Source organism: Canis lupus, chromosome 4 (genome assembly GCF_003254725.2).
Source record: "Canis lupus dingo isolate Sandy chromosome 4, ASM325472v2, whole genome shotgun sequence".
NCBI classification, from domain to species: domain Eukaryota; kingdom Metazoa; phylum Chordata; class Mammalia; order Carnivora; family Canidae; genus Canis; species Canis lupus.
This window is the reverse complement of record NC_064246.1, coordinates 31,728,290-31,752,912: the sequence shown is the minus strand read 5'-3', so window position 1 is coordinate 31,752,912 and position 24,623 is coordinate 31,728,290. Positions and strand designations below refer to the sequence as shown.

Here is a 24,623-nt window from a genome sequence, read left to right as displayed (position 1 = left end):
ACCAGTTAATCATTTGTATCTAGATTTCCAGTTGCCATTTCTTAATTATTCTCCTTTTTCCTCCTCTTTAGCGGCTCTGGATTTAAGTATCAGTGGCACACAACCACCCCAAAAACCGTCCATCCCCAAAATGTGAAGCAACAACAGCCTGAAATTAATGCCTTCTCTAGGAAGAAGTGTTTTGAAGAGTCTTAATTATCAGATTTGAATGTAAGTGGGGCCTCTTTTAGCTGCAATTCTTTTATTAGTAATTTTAGGTCCCTCAGGAGAAGGCTATCTATTGTCCACGACATCATCCATCCTTTGCTAAAGTGTAATGTGGGAATAAGCTCAGGATTTTTTTTTTTTTTTTTGGTCTCCAGTACAAATTTTTTTATAAAAATAGAAAAAAAACTAAACAAAGATTCAATTATATAACCCAATACAAGTTATATAAATAAAAAATAATGGTGTTTTGTTCAAATATTCAGACAACCTGGCAGAATTCCAGGCCTTGACTGTCATCATTAGAAATGCTTATAAATCATGTTTATAAAAGGAAATGGCAATGAGCCTTTGTGAAAAGGTCTCAAACTTCTTGGTTCTCATGACAACTTGAAGGGCCCATATGATATTTTCCTGTGATGCTACCAGCCTTTTGAAGGACATAACAAGACCCACCCAACCAGTCTTTCTGTAAAATAAAATAAATAGTTCTCTAGCAAACAAACAAATGACAAAAGTTTGATTTTTTAAATGTTTTTAAGAATCACCGAAGAAGTTATTAATAATTAGATTATGAAAAAATTTCCCCAGGATCCAGCTTTTCTCCTTCTTCTGACTGGATGGATAATCCATGACATATTGGAGAATAAAAGTCTTTAGCAATAGCAGCAACATATTAAAACATTTGACCCAATCTCAGAAGTCACTGGGACAGGCCTGTGCACACTGGCATACAGTTCACTGAATTCAGAGTCTTCAGTCTAAAAGTTTATTTAGAGATTACAGAGCAATGTCTGTAATTTTAGAGGAAGGTCATGAGGCCCAAGGAGCTTGAGCAATGCACTCAAGTCATAAGCTCACCAGATGCATCTCCATGGAGACCAGCCCTGTTTTTCATACTCTATTAGGTTTTTATCGATGTTTTTGCTTCTGTTCTCCAGATACCTGTGCACCTTCCAACAGATTTCATACCAGGATCTGAAAGGATCTATGGGACCTAGCAATGGAAAAATCTCTCCTTCAAGCCAATTTGCTTCTCCCTCATCATCCTCCAACTACATTTCCCTTCAGGCCATTCCTAGGACAGGCTCATCTCTTTTTCACATCAGCTTCCCAGGTTCTCCATGTTGCTGCTCTGTCTCATGCTTGCATCTTGGCCTATATTTCATCACATATGTGAGTCTTCGCTGGAACCCCTGTTTGTTATCCTCTTGCAGTTTCTTGTTATTTTATCCATAGTGCTCATGAATCTAGTTATATTTTATATATTACCTATTAGTTTATTGCCTTTCCCCAGTAGAATGAAAGTAAAACCATGAAGGCAAAGATTCAGTATTTTTTGTTTTTCGAGGACTCACCAGTCGGAGTTTAGCTTAGATAGCAGCAGGTAGTTTACACTAACCCCTCCTCATAAAACCCTATAGGTAGGTACTCCATTGTCTGGGCTTATTTAAGTGCTGTTAAATTCACCCTTGACATCATCTCTAATATCATCATCTCTCTCAACCTATGGAAGAAGACAAAATTAAACAGGATGCTGTTGATGACTACAGGCTATAATAGTGGGCTTAGAGGCTAAAACTCTGACCCTCTTCAATAACTCTAACCATTTCTATAAGTACATTGACTTTAGAATATCTTGGGGAATGCAGGTTCTCATATAAACTGAAAATTGCCATTAACCTCATGCCTGACACTGAATGGCTAACCTTTCAAGAATAGATGAGGCCTGGGCCTTCTCCTGTAGGAAAACAGATCTAAATGATCTAAGTTTATTATCATACTCTTATTACTTGTGCTTCCATGTTCATCTGCTTTACAGAGTTAATTTAAACACCAATTTGAGTTTTCACATAACACAGGAGCCATCTCCTAAAGCCAAAGTTTAAGGAGGAAAAGAAAACAATATTTATTATCTGTTTGGAAAGAAATCTATTTGCATACTAAGATGTTGATACAAGCATCCTGAGAAATAGAAAGCTTCAAAGGAAATTTTAACAAAATTATTTACCCACAGTCATTAAAATAGCAATGTGTTGAAAGCTATCTATAGCAAGAGATGCCAACTAAAAATAATTTATTTGTCAAAAGTACAAAGGTATAGCTCTTAAAGGAGATGCCTTATCACATGAAAATTTATCTAGGGAACCTCTCTTTCGGGGGTTATTGTGAGCTATACAATTTGGACCAACTCTCTCATTGATAATATTAGAGTAAAGTATTTGTATTAAATTGAGATATATTTTTTAAAATCCTTTTTTAGAAGCACTGAAGAATGGAAATGATAACAGGAAGTTATCAGGCCAGTATCTAATAAAGGAGATTATATAAAATGATAAACAGAAGACCAAAGCGACTTCTGCCATAATGAATTTGACCAATCACAGCAAAATTGAACTTTGGCCTGGATAGCCAAGACCCACCCAAGATTAGGACTCTTAAGTGCTGTCTCCACGTAAGAAAGTTAGATCTAAGTTGCTACGAATTTGAGAAAAAGGTAAAAAACAAAACAAGAAAAATATCATTCCCACTGTCAGGAAATAACAAGAAAAAGTTCTTAAGTTTTTCTAAACAGTGGTGCTGATTAGCAAAGGAGAAAATAAAAGTCCTAGGAAAGTCATAATCTCAAATCCTTTTCTTGTAGATCATATAGTTCAAATTCACCTGAGTGGCCGAAGGATTCTTAGGACATGTATTTATGAATTTCCAGGCACTTAATACTCCCAGGCATTAAGATAGGCAAATGAAGAAGAAAAGTATTTTTTTCCAAGGCCTCAAAAAGATACATACCATTAATTTTCAAGGAAAATCACCAGCACAAAATATCAAACAATGAGGTACCTAAGAAAATAAGTCTCCAAGAACAAGAATGACAGTGAAAACCAAAATTCTCCCTATATCAGATATGGTTTTCAATGCAGCTTACTATGTTTTAAGAAAAAGAAAAATGTCAAGCTAGAAAGTACCTATCTGTCATATGGCATGGTAAAATACAACCTACTAGATTCAGAAAAAAAGATAATAGCTTCAATTTAAAAAAACATTAAGATAAAAATTGAGTAGAAATACCCAATTAGAAATAACTAGAGAGATATAAAGTAAACTTGAACTAATAATAAATAATCTCTCCAGAAGGCAGCAGAGATCAAATAACAGGAGAAAAGTGAAAAAATAAAATAATTAAGAGACACAGAAGACCAAGAGGATCTGATACACATTTAAAGTTTCCAAAAGAGAAAAGAAAAGGAATGGAATAGTGCAACATTTGAAGACATAATGGATGAGAATTCCAGAAAGGATGAAGTAAACACAGATTTGAGATGTCAGAGAATTCCAAGCAGAGAATAAAGAAATGTGTGTAAGATTAATTACAGTGAAACTCCAGAATTTCAAAAATGGAAACAAAAATATTAAAATCAGTTTAAAAGGCTGTTTACCTACAAAGAAATAACAGACTAATAACAGTGTCAGAAGAAATCAGGGTATCTTTACTAACGAAAGGAGATGCCTGGCTAGAATCTTATATCCAGTAAAATGATCTTTTAAGAATGAGGCAAATAGAGACACATCTAGACAAGCAAGTTTGTCCCCAGCAAAACCTTGCTAGCAAACTATAAACACGCCATTTCACTTTAAGGTAAAAATTTAAATATAGAACAAAAATATGTCAAGAAATTGCACCCCCTAAATAAATACAACAATGATTTATAAATGATTTTTATTATCAGAGGAATGAAAACTGAAGAGAAACAAAGATGTAAGCCCCTTGGCTTTCAGAGTGTTAGACTAATGGACTGACCCACCCTCCTTGTTGTATACAACTAGCAATAACTCTTTGCAGATGCTGGGAACTGTATACAACTAGCAATAAGTCTGCAGATGCTGGGAACCCAGCAGTGTGGAACTGTGATCACAGACAGCTGTAAAAGTGAGTGGGAATCAAAGGAGGTGAGGGAGCCCTTTGACTCCTCCGGCTTTTGCTCTGGAAATGGGTTCCTGACCACAGTGGCTCCCAAGCCAAGTGTGATGGTCTCACTAAACTGGGGGAAATGGAGAGAGAAGTTTGGGAGGCTTTGTAGCAGCTCCTCCAAATTATGGCTTCTTGTTGGCTTCTGGTTGGCTTTCTGGTCCTGTGAGTGTCAACAGGCAGAGGCAGCGCCTGCCCATAGCAGCAGTTAAATACAGTCCCTAGTTTTTCCGTACTTGCAAGACTTCACCACACTCTCAGAAACATGGTTCCAGCTGGCCAGTGCCCCTCGTCTGAGCTCAGAGACCTCAGAACCAACAGAGATGCACCCCCTCCTTAGATGCCTGAGTTTCAACACATGAGTCCCCTCCTGTGTGCTAATATGTGTCACTAATGTCACTCTCCCTGTTTCCCCAATCACACAGCCAAATGTACCTATGATAGCTGCTCCCTGCAGTGGCTACCTCTGTAAGAATTCAAGGCGCTTTGTGTGTGTGTGTGTGTGTGTGTGTGTGTGTGTTGTCTTTCTAGTTACATAATTACATACACTATATAGTTTACATCTGCTAACCGTTCTTTATATTAAATTACTCAAAAAAACAAAACAAAACAAAACTGGTGAGGTCTGTCTCCTAGCTGAATCTGCTTGATACACCAGTAAAACAAAATTCAATTCACGATAGATGAAAGATCTAAATGTGAAAAACAAAGACATACAATTTTTGGAAGTCATATAGGAGTATATTTTAAGAAATTCAGGGGATCCCTGGGTGGCGCAGCGGTTTGGCGCCTGCCTTTGGCCCAGGGCGCGATCCTGGAGACCCGGGATCGAATCCCACATCAGGCTCCCGGTGCATGGAGCCTGCTTCTCCCTCTGCCTGTTGTGTCTCTGCCTCTCTCTCTCTCTCTCTGTATGACTATCATAAATAAATAAAAAAAATGTTAAAAAAAAAGAAATTCATGGTAGAGATTCATTTCTTAGATGAGACACACACACACAAATAAATTAAAGAAACTAAACATAGGTAAAATTTACACTAAAATCCAGAATTAATATTGATTCATCAAAAAGCATCATAAACCAAGTGAAAGTACAAATTGTAGAGGGGGAAGATGTTCCCAACACACACACACTCCACATACACACAGAGCAAGTATTCTGAAAATATAAAGAAGTATTCTTGATCAATGTGGAAAAGGCTGGCAACCAAAGAGGAAGTTGGGCACAAGGTTTGAGAAGCACTGATAGAGGGGTGGGGTGGGGGTCCAAATGGTCATAACACATAAAAAAATATGGTGAAGGAATTTTAAATTATGTCCAAGAAAAGATACATGCGTCTATGTAAAGGTGGCAAAATTGAAAAGTACAAAATACCAACCTGTTGTTAAGGACACAAAGCAAGTGAAATGTCGATTGGTGTAACCGCTGTCATAAAAACTGTGGCGTAGCCTAGCACACCTGGATATGCTCATCACCCTTCCATTCAGCTCACTAACTTCTAGTTTATATATTCTAGGGAAATGCTACAAGTACGGCAGGACATGGAAATGGGACTCTATTTTTTTCCCCTGCGTTCCAAGTTCTTGGTTCTTTATGACACGCAATTGCAGAAAATGACTTTCTCTTTCCAGTGCCTACGAAGCCCTCTTCTCCAAATGCTGTGTAAATAGTTGAAAATAAAGCCCGAAACCTCTCTGTAAACATACAGGAAATCAGTAGAAGATTCATTAAGGCGCAGTATCCAAGGTAATCATAATTTGTTTTCTAAAGTATTTTGAGTCACAGGAAACTTTTCAATAATCTTTGCTGTGCTTAAGATAATAATGCCATTAATTAGTTTCCTTGAGAGACTTCCTGGGTGTTTTATGAACGATTTCTTCTTCACACTCCCGGGAAAGAAGTCATCATGCATTCAAATTGCAATCAATGCAGGCAGCTCTATGGAAAGTGATTGTCTTCTCCACTTGATGTGCTTCAATTATTTCATGTTCTTAATCCATTTATCTCTGCTGTAAAGAGTGAGGCACCAGGAGGGAGAGAACATCTCAGGCAAGTTCTTGGCCAGATGGATCAGAGGGGATTGGGGTATAAAAACAGCAGTGAAAAGGAACACGAGAGCCACAGCAAACGATGTATCCCAGTTTGCAAATTAAGTAAGTATGTTAGCAAATGATTGACCTTGGGAACTCCAAACCCTCTTGGTCACGAAGTTGTTTAAACGTAAGAAGTATTGCTTGAAGGAAGTTTTCTCATGACCTAGTTCAAAAGCATCTTTCAAGGGCCTAACATGTGAAATGAATGATAATAGGCTATATTGTACATTTTGTTTTACATTTATTTAGATAGACCTTATTCTATGAACATTTGAGAGTCCCAATAACAAAACTGAATGCTATAAGACTACAGGAAAATCAATATACCATGAATTCATCCACTCTAAAATAGAAGGGAAAGAACTGCATTCTAATATTTTATATTATTTGAGGTAATTCTCAAAAAAATCCAGTAATGTTAGTAATAATAATAAACCACAATATTAACGTTTCCTGGCTACTCCCTCAGGGGCTGGAGCAACATGCCACACAGATATTATTGTATAATCCTCACAGCAGCTTTATAGAGTCAGGTGAAACATCTTAATTTTTATAGGTGAAGAAAAGCTAAGCTACTTGTTTAACTCTCGATTGATTGCAGGGGAGCAAGAATTCAAACTCAAGTTGGTCTGCATCCAACTGATGCTGCTTGTTTTACTGTATACTCTTGGCCTCCTGAGCTTTTTGAGCATCTAGCATCTGCCAAGACGGCACGAGGTGCTGGGAACTGAATATAGAGTTCCCTCATGATGCTCTATTATCATCAAGAATGTAAAATAGAGGAAAAAAATACAAAAGAAAAGGATAATCATTAAACTTAGGTACATGCCCCGCACCTAGGAGTGCACTGAATGAAAGGATGTGCTGTTTTGGAAGGGAGGTGAGCCAGGGAACGTTCACAGAGAATGTGGCACAGAAGTAATATTCCTTTGTCTTCACCTACAAGGAAGAGGTGTTGCAAAAGGAACGCAGAGCTTAGCGTGGAGAATACATGACGTGAATGGAATGTCTGCTAATTTCTGCCAGTCAAAGCAATCATCTAAATAGGGTGTGAGCTCATTAACTACCCACCAAACACGTGTAAGGACTCCGAGACTGTCTGCTCAACAAGTGATTATGTGGCACTGTCACCACCGGGGACCTGCGAAATTCAGAACCTCTGGCCTTGACCCAGACCTCCTGGAACGGAAGCTTCATTTTCAGAAGATCATCAGGGGATTTGTGTGCACATTACATCTGGAAGAGCACTGACTAGATCAAAACAATGAGTTCTCAGACGAGCTGATGAAAAGTTGTATGACTGACTTCAATATACCTGGGTGCTCTAACCCTGATAAGTAAGGCAGCATGTTTCCTAAAGCAGGAAGCCAACTGATGCCTAATATCCCACATGTGACAATTTATTTTGATCAGGCAAGGTAAACTAGATGATGTATGTCTTCCCCCAAAAAAACTGACAGACCATACTTAGGCACCGGGGCTCTTGGAAACACGGTCAGTATTGACTGTCCATAGTCCCAAACCCAGCAAAGGGCAGTTACTTGGTAATAAAAGGGTGTCTGGGTAAAAGAGGATTGAGAAAGTTATTCACATTTATCAGGGCTGTGGGGTGTGGCAAAATTTCACATGTGTTTTCTCATTTAAGCCTCACTTTAAAAGAGAGGAATCTGAGGCTTGGAGAGAAGAAATGATTTTCCCAGATGTGATTACAGCAATAATAGTTATAATTGTGTCACTAGTATTCACTGTGCACCTACAGTGTTCAAAATATTGGAGTAAATGTTTTTATTTTTTTCAAGATTTATTTACTTATTAGAGAGAGAGAGAGAGAGAGAGAGAGAGAGATCACGTGGGAGGAGGGGCAAAGGGAGAGGGAGAGAGATAATCTCAAGTAGACTCCCCACTGAGCAAGGAGCCCTATGCAGGAGTCAATGTCATGACCCTGAGATCATGACCTGATCCAAAATCAAGAGATGGTCTTTCAACTGACCAAGCCACCGAGGCACCCCTGGGGTAAATTCTTTTGTACCATTTATCTCATTTAATTCTCACCACAACTCTGGGGCAATATATTATTGCCTCTATTTTATAGTTAAGGAAATGGAAGAGTAGATGGTTTAAGTGATTTGCTCAAGGTCACAGCACTAATAAATATGATTGAACCAAGTCCATACTCTTTCATCAACACCAAAGTAACTTCAAAGGCCATCCTTTCTTTATCTACAATCTTGTCAAAGGGCATCAGAGATTCTTACTTCTCTCATAACTTTCAAAGAAAAAGAGGAAGGAAGGAAGGAAGGAAGGAAGGAAGGAAGGAAGGAAGGAAGGAAGGAAGGAAGGAAGGAAGGAAGGAAGGAAAGAAAGAAGAAAGAAAGAAAGAAAGAAAGAAAGAAAGAAAGAAAGAAAGAAAGAAAGAAAGAAAGAAAGAAAGAAAGAAATGAATCCTTTAAGGTGAGTAATTATAAATAACAAGAAAGAAAAGAAAGAAAGAAATGAATCCTTTAAGGTGAGTAATTATAAATAACAAGATTTCTAAGATTTACAAGTGAAATTACTGAACTAATGTTTAGTAAAATGTGCCCTTCAGCAAAGATGCAATCAGCGTACTTTTGTCAAGGCAGTTGTCTTCATTGATTTGTCAGGAGATGGATGGGAGATTGGATTTCCCGACCTATCCTGTCATGGAGAGTCTTACACAAATAAGTGCAGAGATATTTATGTCAATTTACAAAGATAGTAACTAAGCATTTCTAACACATATTTCTAGACCAACCCCTACACCCACGTAATCAAGGTCTCTAATTCCTCGTCATGCTACCACAAAATTGCTGGATACGTCTGCAATTCAGCCAACACAGGTCCCTTCCTGGAGGGTAGAATGATTTAGAGGATGTATGGGGGCCTGGCTCCCCACCCGAGTCACACAGGTTCAGACAAGTTCTTTAATACTCTCTAGCTTGTGATTTCCACCTCCATGAACTAAGCATTTGTGCTGCCTCAGAAGATTGTTGTGAGGATTGAGCACAATCACAGAGTAGAGTCCGGTGCTTACACTGCTTCATAGATGACCCTTCCCTTCTTTATTAACCTTAGTGTTTTCACACCATCAGTCAGGACTTAAAAGATACATGTTTCCATCGTGAGGTGAGTATTTCTGGGTAAACCACAAATCCACAATGATATCCCAGATTCTGAGTGCTTGTCACCATCTCTAGTAGTTTAGTTTTAGTCCATTAATCTGAGTTTACCAAGTGGATCACCTTGAACAGCACATCTGTTTTCAGTGAAGGCAGATCATGCAAAGTAGCCCCAGGCTGATGTACAAAGTATGAGACAGGTGTCCATACTGAGGCTGCACACGTCCCTTGGCTTTCAGACGTTTGCAGTTGTCGGAGATGCTACTCATTCATGGGGACACACCAAGCCTTCCCCTCTCTGTCATGAGTGATCTCTAGTCTTTCTCCTAATGCCCAGTTAAACTTTCTTTAAACATGCATGATAGCAAAGAGGTAGCAGAGTAAAACTGATTTTAAAAATTCACAGTAAGTACAAGTAACCTCTAATGGATTTCACTGTTCTTTTCACCCGGATCATTGTTATTTCTAGCATGCACTCTGATAGCAAATTAAGTCTATATTCAATGCTGAAATTTTCTTAATCTTTGATAAAAGATGCTTTCCTCATCTTCCCCCAAATGGAAATTGGTCAGCGCAGCTTACATATAAGACGCTCTGGTAATTTAAAGGAGCCCAGAGAAATCAAAGCATGGGAGGGCAATGAATCATATTGAGAGTTAAATTGAATTTGTCTATTGGAACAGATAATCTGAACTTACCATCACATCCCATGAATGTTATATGGAGGAAACAAATGTCACAGGAACATGTGAGCATATCCATCCTCCAGAATACTGCTCTTCCTAGAAATTCTAGGCACTCTTCAAACAGTCTTAAGAGATAAGCCATGTTTGCCCCAGGTAAACAGGCTTCTCACTGGCTCTCTCTGTCATTACTGGACTCTGCTGCCACTCAGTAGCCTGGCAAAAGGCAGCTGAAGATTACAATTTTCCATTTGCCCAAAATCTAAAATTACGAACTCTACAGATACCGGTGACACAATGAGTAACCCTCGCTTCTGTAATGCCATAGCTTGATGCCTGTGATTCATTGTCGGAGGGCTTGGCAATCCACTAATGGCTTCCATTCCATCTGGAATATGTCAGCTCACTTTTTGAAGACAGAAAGAAAAAAACAAAGATAGTTTCTGAACACTATCTTGCCAGTGTGTCAGGAAGCTGAAAGAGTCAGGACTGCACCTATAAGTTTTCATATATATGTCTCCTATACTATACTCTAATTCAGGGCCTACTGATCCCAACTTCATAGATAAATTTCTCCAAATTCCTGAGATAAAACATAGTGTTTGGATGGACACTCTTACATGGTTTAACAATATATTAAATAGCTGGTGCATCTTTGAATAACAACTTTTCCCTACTGAAGCATATTAATCTCTGCGTAATAGGAATATTCCAGCACACACCTAGTATTCTGGGAATTGGTGTCCTGAAATCCCTTTGTTACATTTACTTTTATTCCACTCTTCTTCCTGTGGACAAAATGGCCATTTGCCCTCATATAATTGTTTTTGCCCTTCCAAGAAAGACTCAGTTAAGTCTTTGCCTCCATCCACCTTCCCCAAATCTTTCCCTCCCCCCCGCAGTTAAGCATCACTGACAGGTAACAGCCTTTGCAGCCTGACTGTGTCCCATTCCCCTTCACATCAGTGACCCGCACCTCATCAGGTCTAAGGATTTGGACTCTGCTTCAGGTCATATTACAGTCAAATAAAAACTCAAATTGGATGACTCCTAGCCACATTTCAAAACCTGTTTGACTGGCATTTCAGGTCTTTTGATCACCTGAAAGTTCTCTTAGTTTTGGTACATTTTACTTGGTTTTTCATAGTCTGATTGCTAATCTATAATTTCAAAATATTTGATATAGAAAAGAGATTGTAATACTTATGCCACGTTCATCATTTCTGTGATCATCAACAGCAGGAGAGCTAACATTGAGTACTTAGTAAATAAAAGACAATGAAACTCAAGATGCAACATGCACTTTCTCCTTCCCCACAAAATGGGGCACAGTGAATTATCCAAACTGGGAATTCAAAAACTGTTGAGTGAATTAATAGTATTCATTATTCGGAGGCTTAAAAATTAAGCCAAGTCAATGGTAGTGATCAAGTATACTTCCTTTTCCTGCCTGTAGGTAAAATAATTAGGTTGATGATAATTTATCTGGGGCTTACTCACTTGTTAATACAAAAAAAAAAAAAAAAAATCTGACCAAAAGGAAGATTCCCCTCCCCACCCTGCAAGAAGTAAAGGTATAGAAACCCAGAGGATTGCTAGAAAAATTTTACTAGTGTTAAGATGATTTTCAAATAACTGGTGAATAGTTGTCAGTAATGGTCTATAAGACATAAATATTCAGTACAGGGGAATCATATCCAGGGTAGAAAACTGGCTTGAATGTCCAAAGGGAAGCAAAGAAAACCAAAGGCAAGGACCTCAAGCACGACAATGAAGTCAAAGGTTCAATCCAAACATGGATATAAGAATCCATTTCAAGCCTTCTCTCTGGGGCCATGAAGTTTGTGCAAGGCTTAGCACCTCTGTCCTAGGTGTTGGCACCTGCATAGAACCAGGATTAGGACAAGAGATAAAACAAAAGGAGCTCACAGAGACCACTTTCCTAGTAGTTGAACTGTTCCTAGGAAATAGACAATATCTTGGACTCTAAGGAGGAATCTTGACGTAACCAGTGGAAACAGCCTGTGTTTCTCTGTCCCCTTAGCTCATAGTCCTGCGTAAAGACACTGCCTGCTACAATATCCGGGTTCTGGGAGTGGAAGGAACCCCAGAGAGAGCCAGTCATCATTGTCTGGTGCATGAATCTTCCACTAGTGCTGTCAGTAAGCGCTTCTATCCTTTGCTTAAACTCCTCAAAATGTTGTCTCCCACATGTTACTCCAGTTATTACTTTAGGCCCAAATCTGCTTATCTCCCTTGCTTTCTAGACAACGGAACCCTTCTAAAGAAATTCGACCCCCGTCACTAAATCCCAGCATCTTCTGCTAGAACTCTGATGCTGACTAACACTGTTATTAGCATGAACCTATTCCACGGCATACAGTAAGTAGGTAAACAATGATCGGCAGACTGCCCAACCATATGTTTTCCCCATGGCCAACTTCTCTGTTGTTTAATGATCAAAGTTTCCCCAAATCTTTGAGGACTCCCTTCCCCCTAGTCACTTGCACAGTGTCTTTGTCCCCTATCCTCCTCCACTGCCTAGGTGATCTCAGCCCAGCTAGTCCTTCTGTCTGGCTTGTGGGAATCAAGTAAGGATGCAGGTGTGAGAAATGGGACTACAAACAAAGCGGTCACCAGATCATAAAAGAACTTGAGTTACACCTTACAAACCTGGTCATGGAGCTGTAGGCCAGCAACTTGCAGTTTGCCCATGGTGGGCTGCAGGTGTACAGATAACTCTTTGTATCTGTGCTTAGCGTTGCTAATAGAACGGAGTTGGTTGTTGCTGCTGCCAAGTGATGCTATCTGCTGTCATTAAAAAAAAAAATGATAAAATTCTCTTTGAGGGGAAGGTGCTTCTTGCCCACCATGTCTGCCTTGAAAACATAAGAGGGCCCAATAAGAAGCCTCACCTGTGGAGTTTTAAAATAGAAGCCTTCCGGGGGCACCTGGGTAGCTGGGTGGTTGAGCGTCTGCCTTTGGCTCAGGTCGTGATCCTGGGTCCTGGGATTGCATCCCGCATCAGGCTCCCTGAAGGGAACCTGCTTCTCTGACTGCTTGAGTCTTTGCCTCTTTCTCTGTGTCTCTCATGAATAAATACATAAAATCTTAAAAAAAATACAAGGGTCCGATCTTCTGATCCTTGGGACTCTAAACAGGAACCTATACGTTAGTCCAAGGGTCTCTATAGCAGACAGTAATAGGGTGTCTCCACACATCCCTACCGGAAATGAGACAAGTTTTCATTGCTATTTCTTTGACTACCATATTTGTGTGAAATTCTGTTCAGAGTTTATAGTCTCTCGTGTACTGCCTTACATACACGTAAATCTGGTAACACTTCCTCAAATTGAGACTGTTTTGTCTCTCCTGTGTTAGTACAGAAGGGTATTTTGTGGGTAAGATGTTTCATTCATCCAATACCACAACTGGCTCTCCACGTTGGCCTGCACTGAGCTGGGTGGGTTTTGTGCCATTGCAAATAATCAGGGCACAACGTGCTGTGAGAAAGAGGAAAATGCTACTGCATATGTTTTCAGGCAGGTACTCAAAGAGGTTGCCTCATGCATACAAAAGAGCATCCAAAGGGCAGTGAACAGCAACACACTTCCAGAGGGTGACATCTCGAACAATTTTAGGGACATTGTGAGATATTTTAATGCAGTCGCAATTATTTTAATGGTTATTGTATGGTAGTTTCTACTGACTTGTGTCATTTAAAACTTTTATTTCCTTACATAGTGCTAAGAACAAAAACAAGTTAGGACCAATGTCACTCAAAGAAGGCAGAGCCAGGACAGAAGTACAGCACTGAATGGTAGCCCCACACTATTTTTTAGGTAAATGAAACCTCCCAAACATAGTGTGGTTGAACTACACAACATCATTGGCAGTTGAAACACAATAAAATCAGAGAAGGCAAATAAGTTACCGCAATATCCCACTTCAGAGATGTAGAAGGAGCTAGGACAGTAGTCATATGTGAAAGGAGGGAACAGATTTGAGAGATATTCTGGAAGTGAAAATAAGTAGACAGGGACATTTGACTAAATGGCAGGTGAGGAAGAGAGCACAGATGGAAGCTTTTGGAGGTTTAAGTCTAAGAGAGTGAAAGAAATGAAGCACCATTTTTCAAGTCATAGAACTTTACAGAAGGCATAGGTTTAAGCACTAAGCAGGTGACTCTGGACCTGGTCCACCTGAGACGCCAGTGAGACACCAGAAAAGGCCACTGCCTGGTCCACGGGCATGTTAGGAATGCAGGCACATCTCAATGTCTTCAAACTTTATCAGTCACTGTGGCCATTGAGGAGATTGAACTGAAAGAGCAGCCCAGAGACAACCTAGAAAATGCCCCCTCTCTCTGGCAGGGATAAAGAGAAGCCCGAGCAGCATGAAGCAGCTGGAGGAGAATTAGGATTATCATCTACTCTGTGGTCAAAGATGGAGAGAGTTCCAGAAAATCAACAGTGTTAAATGCAAGAGAACAAAGATAAAGACCGATGGGAATGTTTATTTTCTTTCTGTAATTTTATTTTTATTTCTGTATTTTTTTAGGGCTTAATTTTTCTAATCACTTCAATGTGGAGTTTCCCTAATTCTGATAGATTCTTTCCATAGCATCTTTACTTATGTTAGCTACTTAAAAATATGTTAGGTCATAGTTTTGTTTTGGGCACGTCTTTCAGGCATTTATTTTCTCTTCCTAATAATACCCTGAATAGCTTTGTATGGAAATTAACCATGATGCATTTCTCATGCTCTTCTTGCTTCTCCTCTTTCACCTCCGCCTTCTGCTCCTCACCTGGAGGCTCCCTTTACTTTTAGGAAGGCGGGTAGGTCTGAACAATTTTTCCAGCATTATGGCTCTAGAGCTCCCTCTCCTGTCATTTTTGCAAAGTAATAACAACAACAAAAAATATGACCTCACATTTACTGTAATGCTGCATTTGTTCCTTTTCCTTGTTTAAGAACAAAACAAAACAAAACAAAATGTTTTCTTCCCTTTGCTTCTTTTGTAGCTATTCTGATAAATTTGGTTTTCTCCCAATAGTTTCTCATCACTGTGGGTCTTTTCCCTGGAGAGAAGCTTCATTTGATTAGTTCCGAGTGTCCACGGGGCCCTACTGGTCCAGCACTTTCAAATCTAACTGCAGAGCTTTTGTGGCTTCACTCACAAAATGCCTAGGCTCCCCTCTATGGTGGACCCAATAGGTTTCCAGTGGTAGTCTGGCAATTACTATGGGGCTTTGAGATTTTTTTTTTTTAATTTTTGATTTATTTATTCATGAGAGAGAGAGAGAGAGGCAGAGACACAGGCAGAGGGAGAAGCAGGCTCCATGCAGGAAGCCCAACGTGGGACTCTATCCCAGGTCTCCAGGATCAGGCCCTGGTCTGAAGGTGGTACTAAACCGCTGAGCCACCTGGGTTGCCCCAAGATTCTTATCTTAATACTAAGTTCATGAAGATTTTGCAGTGATCTCTATAATTTGTGTTTGTTTTGTTAACAGCATAATGTTTTCAAGGTCTTATTAAGTACAACTGATGCTTCAGGAAGATGCATCATAGCCCATGACCTCACATGAGCATGGAAGTAACTATGTAACCCCATTTTACAAGCTCATAGATCTGTCTTAAAAGTTTCATTATACTTGGGGGGGGGGGACACCAGCCAGACACAAATGGGTAGTATTATGTATCCCACTTTTAATAACACACATAACCAGGTGTACCTGGGTGGCTCAGCAGTTTAGTGTCTGACTTTGGCCCAGAGCGTGATCCTGGAGACCCAGGACTGAGGCCCGCATCAGGCTCCCTGCATGGATCCTGCTTCTCCCTCTGCCTGTGTCTCTCTGCCTCTCTCTCTCTCTATGTCTCTCATGAATAAATAAATAAAATCCTAAAAAAAGAATATACATAACTAAATACGAATTCTTTGGTAAAGGAAAAGGTAGAGATGATACTTCAGAGAGAAACAGAATTGAAGGAAAGAAGGAACTTCTTTTAGAATTAAGGAGAATATAATATATTTTTTAAGTATAGGAAAGAACTAAGAGAGATGAAATAAAAAGGTAAGTGTTGAATAAAGACTATAGTGCAAAAGAGTAAAATCCAAAATCATTTTTAAAAAGCTTTTTAAAAAGGGATTAGCTCTGAAACATACACACATGCACACACACACACAAACACACACACACAAATATCTCCTCCCTTATGATACCAAATTATCATCACACTTTTTTTTGAAGAAATCCTCCAATGGGGAGCCAACTACTCCAGACAGGACTAGCTTTATTGAGAGATCCTTGCTTTATTGATTGGAAGACTTTCATTTCCTGCATTTTTTCATGTGAAATTTACTCCCTCTTTCTCAGTGCCAGCCATGGAAAAGAAATTAACATCTGTCCACATGATGGTTTGCCTGGAGAAATGTGAGATTTTGTGGAAAAAGAGTAAAGATGAGTTCCTTTTGTCCAGTGCCAATGACATGTTGGAATGAGTGGCCACTATTCCACATGTTAGACAGATGCATTAGAGGAAGAAAGTGTGCAGGGATGTAAAGGTTGACAGAGGAAAAGGGTTAGAGTGCAGACTGATGCTAGATGAGCTGATCCACTCCAGTGGAACTGGGTATTATCTGAAAAATGTGTTTGTTTGAGACCAAGATCCATTTTGTGACAGCTGGAAGCTGAAGCTTGAGGGCAACTTAGTCAGTTCTACCCAAAACCCCATTTGGTCTGCAGCCAAATTCAGCTCTTAGGAATATGGCAGTGCCTACAATTAATATTCTTTCTTCTGTTTATTGAGCATTGTATTCAGTCACAAAGCCTTAGCCTTTAGGGAGTAAAGAGAATAAACAAATGAGCAAGATTAGGCTTTTATTAAACCAAAAATTGCATGGCTCAGCTGAATAAGCACCAGTTTATACTTACTACTTACTAATGAGATAACATTTCAGGCCAAGGAATGCATTTTGGTTACAAGGAAATTGTACCTGATAAGTTAACACCAAAGCTTTTGAAAATATAAAGATTCCATATCCCTCCAGATGCTGGTGACGTTAGTTCTGTATTTTGAAACTAACACAGATCCCAAGGGATGATCGGTGGGAAAGTAGGGACTTAATCCTGGATTTAATCGTGGAATCTGAAGTTTTTCCACCAAAAAAAGATTATGGGTAATATTTTGAGCAAGAAAGCATACTTAATTTATTATATGAGGCATCTCCCGATACTCTTCCTATAGAACAATGAGGCACACAAGCAAAAAAAAAAAAAAAGAAAATCAGAAACACAGCTGGGCTAAAATCAAGAAAACACAAATATGCAGAGTAGAAACACAGAGTGATATTCACAGCTGAAGCCATACTCCAGGCAGTTTGGGGAATTGAGGCAGAAAGTGGTAGTTGACAGCTAAGCTATTGTCACTGAAAGAAAGAGGGAAAATGTATACTGTATGATGACTAGAGTAGATTACTCATTGACTCTCCTGGGAGAAAAATCTAATTTTCTGTGCTATCAATGTTAGATTTCACCTTATGACTTGTTTAAGCCAATGCAATATGAGCAAAAGTGATATGACTCTTTGTAGAAGAAGCTTTAGAAGTCAGTGACCAGTTTCTCCATATTCCCTTGACCAAGAAAGAGAAAATCCCATCTGTCTATGCCTCAAAATGAAAGAAATAATGAAACACAGCCACAGCATCCAAAGCATACATTAGCATACATGAGAAATGAAACTTTTTTTTAAATGCCACAGAGGTAGTGGGGTCATTAGTCATTGAAATATTACCTACTTTATTCTGATTAATGCCTGGACCTGAGAAGGACAGAAAGTGATGGGAGAGGAAGGGTGCATTATTGCATACTTCTCATAGTTCTAGTTTTTAGGTAGCTACAAGGCCACAGAGAGGACAGCTAGAGACGCACAATGAAATACTGAAACAGATGTCTCCTGGCTCAGTGACCAATCTGCCATATCCCTAATATTGCCTTAGCATTACCATGTCCAATCACATTGTAACAGTGTGTGTGTGTGTGTGTGTGTGTGTGTGTGTGTGTGTGGACTGCAGGCTAAGGTTTTTGTAAGCGGGGAAAAAAATGAGCATAAACAGAGAGAAAAAGTGAAAATGAAACAAAACAATATCCTACTCAAAAATGAGCCAGCAAATCCAAATCCCCAAATTCATGATGAAAATCTTGTGCTAAAATTACAACCATCACATCCAACACACAGAAGGGGAATTGACTCCAGATGGAATGACAATTTTTTGAGTTATAGAAGACTGCTTCAGGAGAAAAGTTTTTATTTTTTTAAATCAGTTTTCAAAAACCAAGGAATTGTAAAACAAAAACAGAGAGAAATAAAAACTCCAATTTTATAGGTAGATTCTAGAAAGAACAAGTCAAATATACAGAGAATAGAAAAAAGTCATTATTAAAAAATTAGTCACAGTATACTATAAACATAGTATGTTAGAAGATAATATTTAAAATATCACTCAGAATGTAATAGCAAGACCAATACCAAAAAAAAAAAAAAAAAAAGAACCAGCATATAAGAGAGATCAATAGATTAAAGGCTTGAAGATGCATCAAAAGAAATTCTAAAAGGTTGGGAAAAAAGGAATGACAAAGAAGAATATTTGAAGAAATAATAGGATTTAAGATGCAAATCAAACTTAAAATGCCCTTTGAGAATCTAACAGAAAAATGAAAGATAAACTCAAATCAAGATATGTTTTACTGAAACTCTAGAAATCTTAAGATTCTAGGATAACAGAAGTAATACCAATATAAGGACCTCTAAAACTCCACACCCCCATAACAATCTATGAAAATGCTGGTAAAAATTAAAAAAACAAACTTTTTCAAAACTCTGAAAATTAACCAAAGGCTTGGTAAGAACAGCAAGCTTTGTATCATTTTAATGAGCTCTGTTCCCATTGTCCTCTCCTTATATCTATGAGAACCTTAAGAACTAACAATCTGGCAACCATGGAAGCTATGATAAAGAGAAGCCCACCAATCACTGGGAAGAGTGAAAGGGTGTTCAGATTCCCAGAAATCCAGAACTAGTGAATCATCACTATTTGGTTTATCTCATACATAGGATTACTCTTTATTTGACCTGATTCAGAGCATGTTTAGTAAGAAAAACCCTATGTATAGGGAGTTTGTGAAATCAATGAGCTGCAACTGTTTAACATTGATTGCTGTTGCCTCAGACAGCAACATAAGTTGGGGAAAATAAGAAGCTGGTTAAAAACTTAAAAAGAAAATGTAGGGAAGAAGATATCCATCAAGAACTTGAAAATCTCCAGCATATTCTTGAGGATCTAGAATAGTGTGCATATGTGTAGAGCTGGACACAAGCAAAGATTTGAGAAGGCCTTGACTGCTCATCTCTGACTGATGTTGAGTCTTTGCAAAAGCAAGAAGTGACAGTAACTATAAGGTTGCAAAGGACATTGAAGGGGGATTGAAATCTTGCTCTGATACATACATGGGTCTTTGGCAAAGGAAGGGAGACTTGCTGATTCAAGATGTTTAAAGAAATCTCTGTAAAAACTAGCTGGGGCTAGTTTTTACAACTGGATGGCACTGTCAGTTAAGCATCAGATTCTTGGTTTCAGTGGGGTCTGATCTCAGGCTCTGCAATTGGCAGAAAGTCTGATTTACTATTTCTCCCTTCCCCTCCCTCTCCCCTCTGTATTCTCTCTCTCATTGAAACAGATAGATAAATCTTCCAAAAAAAAAAATCCACACACAAAACTGGCTGATTTATTAAGTTAATGGAGAATAGACTTCAATGACTGCACATGATAAAGAATACAAACTTTAAAGAAATACTCCACAATAAGTCAGTCAAAATAGAATACCATTAAAAAGCTACCCCCCCAAAGGTTATTTGTCTACCTATCTATTAAATATTATTTTTTTCTTGTTCTGAGAGTATTCAAGATCCACTCTCCTGAAGGTTACTTCAAGTATGCCCTACAATAACATTTTACAATGTATACAAGTGATGAGTCATATATTGTACACTTGAAACTAATGAATGATGTATGTCAATCATACCTGAATTAAAAAAAAATAGAAATAGAAAGAAAAGAAAGAATTATTCCAGTTAAGTCAGCAAACAGAACACATCAATAAGCAGCAGTACAAGAAAACTTGCAGGTGCTACCTGCAAAAGCTTTCCAGGGTGCCTCCTTATGTTATTTAAAATGTCTAGTTTTCAACTAACAGCTATGAGAGACATACACAAAAAGACTAGAAAATATGACTCATAAAAGAAAAAGAGTAAAACAGTAGCTAGAAAAAGTGAGCCCAGATATCATACTTAATAAAAAAATATTTTAAGACATCATGTATAAATATATTCAGGGAACTATAGGAATCTCTTAAAATAATTAAATGGAGTCTCACAACAATGTTTCACAAAAGAGAGATTATAAATAGTGGTATAGAAATTACAAAAATAATAAAGTAGAAGAGGGGTGCCTGGGTGGCTCAGTCAGTTAAGTGCCTGCCTTTGGCTCAGGTCATGATTCCAGAGTTCTGGGATCAAGCTCCACATGGAGCTACTCACTCATTGGGGAGTCTGCTTCTTCCTCTGCCCCCACTCCTGCTCATGCTCTCTCTCTCTCTCTCCCCCCTCCCTCTTTTGAGCTCTTATACTATTACTCTTAAATAAATAAATAAATAAATAAATAAATAAATAAATAAATAAATAAAATATTTTTAAAAAAGAGAATAAAGTAGAAGATATGTCATTGAAAAATGCAACAACTGAAATGATAATCTCACTGGAGGACCTCAACAAGAGATTTCAGTAGGTAGTAGGAAAAAGCAAGGAACCTGAAATAGTTCAGTTGTCTGGTTTGAAGAACAGAAACAAAAAAGAATGAATAAAAATAAACAGAGCCTCAGAAAACCTGCAGAACACCGTATATCCTACTGATCTATGCATAACTGAAGCCCCAGAAGAAGAGGGAGAAAATGAAGCAAAAAGAGCATTTGTGGAAATAACAACTGAAAAACTCACCAAATTTTTTGAAAATATTAATTTACATATGGAAGAAGCTCAATGAACCCCACATAAGATAAACAGATTCCAATATCACATCCAGGAAGTGGGAAGCTTTACATATAACTGCAACTTTCTATTCTTTTAAATAATTCTTCTAAAATAAATCCTGTAAAATATGATTTGATATTATTTGATACATTTGATAAATTTAGGTGGTGGGTATACATACCTGCTGTCAATGATTAATGTCCTTACATACTTAAAGTTGCTGGTTCAGATTGAAACCTTAATATATATTATTCTCTCCTTTCTCTTTTCAAATGACAGATATTTTATTCTCCCTTAGTAGAACAGCAACAAGGAAGCTCTGGTAATTTCTTACCTTTATATAATTCTCTTTGTTGACAATAATAACACAAGATCAACCAAAAACTCCTCCTAGTGAATAATTTGTTTCTCTTACTCCTAAACAAGGAAGCAATAGCAACAATGCTAGATTCTTTAATTTCAACCAAAATGAAAACAACAACAAACACAAAATGTATAATGTATGATCATTGTTGTCAGAGTAACTTTCTAAGCTCCTTTTTTAGACAATATCCTTAAAATTCTTAAGGAATTTTCAACTCTATTTCTTCAGCTATATGATTTAATCTGTTACTGTATGGCATAAGAATAATGCCATTTTCCTGAAGTCTAGGTTTGTTTTGCCTGGAGTAGCCAAGCAGTTCTCTTAGCATTGTGGCCTGTACAAGTTGGGCATAGAATTCAAAACAGCCAGTGTTGCAGAATGGTCTTAACATTTGTATATGAGTTTTGACATTCAGATACATTGATACTCATCTTGAAAAATGCCTGGTAACAAACAAGACCAGGCAATGCCATGTAGACTCCTAAGAGCTGCAAAATGCCAATTTCTTGGGCTTCAGCTGGGATATGAAGCTACAGATGGATAAAGTCTATGGAGACAGAGGAACTTGTTCAGTCTCGCTTTAGAACAAAATAAAAACAAAAGAAAACAAACAGGTGTGTATCTATTATATTTACCTGTCCTCATAACATAACTGCCCTTCTATAACTCCTGAGTCCCAGAAAATCGCCACTCCTTTTTCAAGGTGCAACTCTTACATAGGCTACTCCTAGTTTACCTAGACAGTATCACTGCTGCCTTTTTTTTTTTAATGCATTTATAGCATGATATACTCACCTACAGTCCTTTAAAAATGACTAACCCAACCTTCAGGAAAGAGAAGAGGAAGCCTATGTGATCCCATCACACAATTAGAGTTCATACTTGAAAGAATTTACCTAATCAAAATGAAATTCAGGACTTGTAGACTTTTTGCTTGGTGTTTGTGTGTGTGTGGTGGGGTGTTGGGAGAGGATGTAAGAATATTGTCCTTATTTTGGAGTCATGAACCTGAATATGACGGCCCAAGAAAACTGGCAGCCATCTTTTCAATACTAAAAGAGCCAATCGGAAGCAGCAAAGCCAAGGGACTAGTTCTGGTCATGTGGTTTGAGCTTGGAATTCAGCCTTCCTTGAAAGCTCTGAACTAGAAGCCAAAATACAGGTTTAATTGATTATTTGTTGAATTTTGTTTTCTGTTACATGCAGTACAGAGTCCTAATTGCTAGGGTCTCACTGGGGCATTGATTTTATCTTAGAGAAATGGAATTAACTGAAAAAAAAATTTAAGTGAAGAGTAACAAGAATGTGTGCTTTAGAAAGACAGCTTTAACTACTTGTGTGGACAAGATGGCATAGACTCATTATTCTTTATTTCTCCCTTCTAAGTACAACTATAAACTCTGAAAATAAGACAGCAGGACACCATAGGAGGACTCTAAAAAGTGGAAAGAGGAAGACAGACTGGCTAGGGACCACAGGACTAGAGGAACAATGCTGTGCTCCAACATCTTTCAATTCCCACTCCATTCTCCACACCAAGCAGCAGATCAAGAGCTAGTGTCTCTTGAATCCCAAACTGTAGGAGAAAGCAGCCCAGGTAGATCCCTTCCTTCCCTGATTGAACTGGAATCTTGTAACAAGAAGCCAAGGGGAGTCCACTCTGCTCCTAGGGGCTGGAGTCCCCCTCCCCTTCAGAGACACTGGGCAGCCAGCCCAGGTGGCCAGAAGCTCAGGCAGGGATTCAACAAGAACCCGCAGACAACCAGAGGCAAGAGAAAACACTCTCTCAAGGCCTAGAAAACAGGGAAGTCCAGCCTGGGGAAGAATTTTCTGCTTCACATATGGCACCAGCAGGGATCAGCAAAAGACCCAGTGCTACCAGGCAAACAAAGCAGATCAAAAATAGCATCTCAAAGGCTTTGAAAATTAAGTTGTCATTAAAGCTGTAGCTCAAAAAAGTAGGTCAGTATCTGCTTGCTAAAAATAAGAAAGGTGATTGCTTGCTAAAATAAAAGATTTTACTAGGATCCAGATTTTTGCAACATAATAGCCAAAATGTTCTGGTTATAATTAAAAAAAAAAAAGTATTTGTCATACCAGAACTGGGGAAAACACAGCTTGAATGAGAAAAAAAAAAAAAAAAGATACAACACAGGTGACACAGATGTTAGAATTATTTGACAAATATTCTAAAGTAGTCATCATAAAATTGCTTCATTGTGCAACTACAAATATCCTTGAAACTGATTATAAAATAGATAACCTCACTAAAAAATAGAAAATATAACAAAATTAGAGTTACAGAACTAAAAAATACAATAACCAAAATTTAAAAAGTCACTGGAGGACTCAGTAGCAGAATAAACACTATATAAGAAAGAACCAGTAAACCTGAATATAGGATAGAAGGACATCTTTGTCTATAGCTTAGACACCAACAAGACTAGAAGAGTTGGTTGGAGGATGGTGGTCTGAGAGGAAGTAGTGGCAATGAAGAAGAAGTAGATTTTTGAAGTGGTTTGGAAGGAGTATAAATAAAACTTGGTGATTTACTTGGACGTGGTGTAAGAAAAAGAAGAAAATGAAGGTGAATCTCAACAGAGTGAATGTTGTTATAATGCCAGAGGAAAGAGAATAGATTTTGAAGGATAAAAAAGAAATCATTAGTACAGTTTTGTATATCCTTCAATTGAGGAGTCATTGAGCAAGACAATTTGATATCTCAGCCTCTCATGTTATCATATAGTAATCAACTGATCTCTTCATGGAATCAAGAGAAACTAGCTCAGCACCTAGCATTAGGGAGGCATTAGCAAATTTTGTGAGTGATGCAATGAATGAGCAAATAAGTTGACCTCCTCTAAGTTCTAAGAACATTTTCCTCTAGCATAGACCACCTTAGACAGACAAATTCACATAATTGCCACACCTCTAAAGATCATCTAGACTGCTGGGATATCAAGAGTCCACAGGTAAATAAGCTTGATGGGCACACACAGGGTGGTTTTACAGATCCCACGATGAAACCTAAGTTCAACCATTGTAGATCTATCATTTAAATCTAGACACCAGGGACGCCTGGCTGGCTC

At 38.3% G+C, this 24,623-nt stretch overlaps 1 protein-coding gene and 2 long non-coding RNA genes across 14 annotated transcripts in view; 1 reads left to right on the top strand and 2 right to left on the bottom strand.

Annotated features, from left to right (window-relative positions):
- LOC112651759 (uncharacterized) overlaps positions 1 to 5,803 on the bottom strand; it is a 47,507-nt gene extending 41,704 nt beyond the window's left edge. The window contains exon 1 of one of the 3 annotated variants that reach the window (XR_003131010.3): positions 5,551 to 5,803. This is a non-coding gene — a long non-coding RNA (uncharacterized LOC112651759). The remainder of the gene's footprint in view (positions 1 to 5,550) is intronic. The other 2 variants (XR_003131011.3, XR_003131012.3) reach the window with 2 other exon arrangements.
- NRG3 (neuregulin 3) overlaps positions 1 to 24,623 on the bottom strand; it is a 1,039,823-nt gene that overhangs the window by 179,985 nt on the left and 835,215 nt on the right. The gene's annotated exons all lie outside the window — the stretch shown is intronic.
- LOC112651757 (uncharacterized) overlaps positions 5,775 to 24,623 on the top strand; it is a 67,688-nt gene continuing 48,839 nt past the window's right edge. For all 4 annotated transcript variants that reach the window (XR_007410181.1, XR_003131007.3, XR_003131008.3 and 1 more), the window contains exons 1-3: positions 5,775 to 5,918; positions 12,130 to 12,247; positions 12,353 to 12,467. This is a non-coding gene — a long non-coding RNA (uncharacterized LOC112651757). The remainder of the gene's footprint in view (positions 5,919 to 12,129; positions 12,248 to 12,352; positions 12,468 to 24,623) is intronic.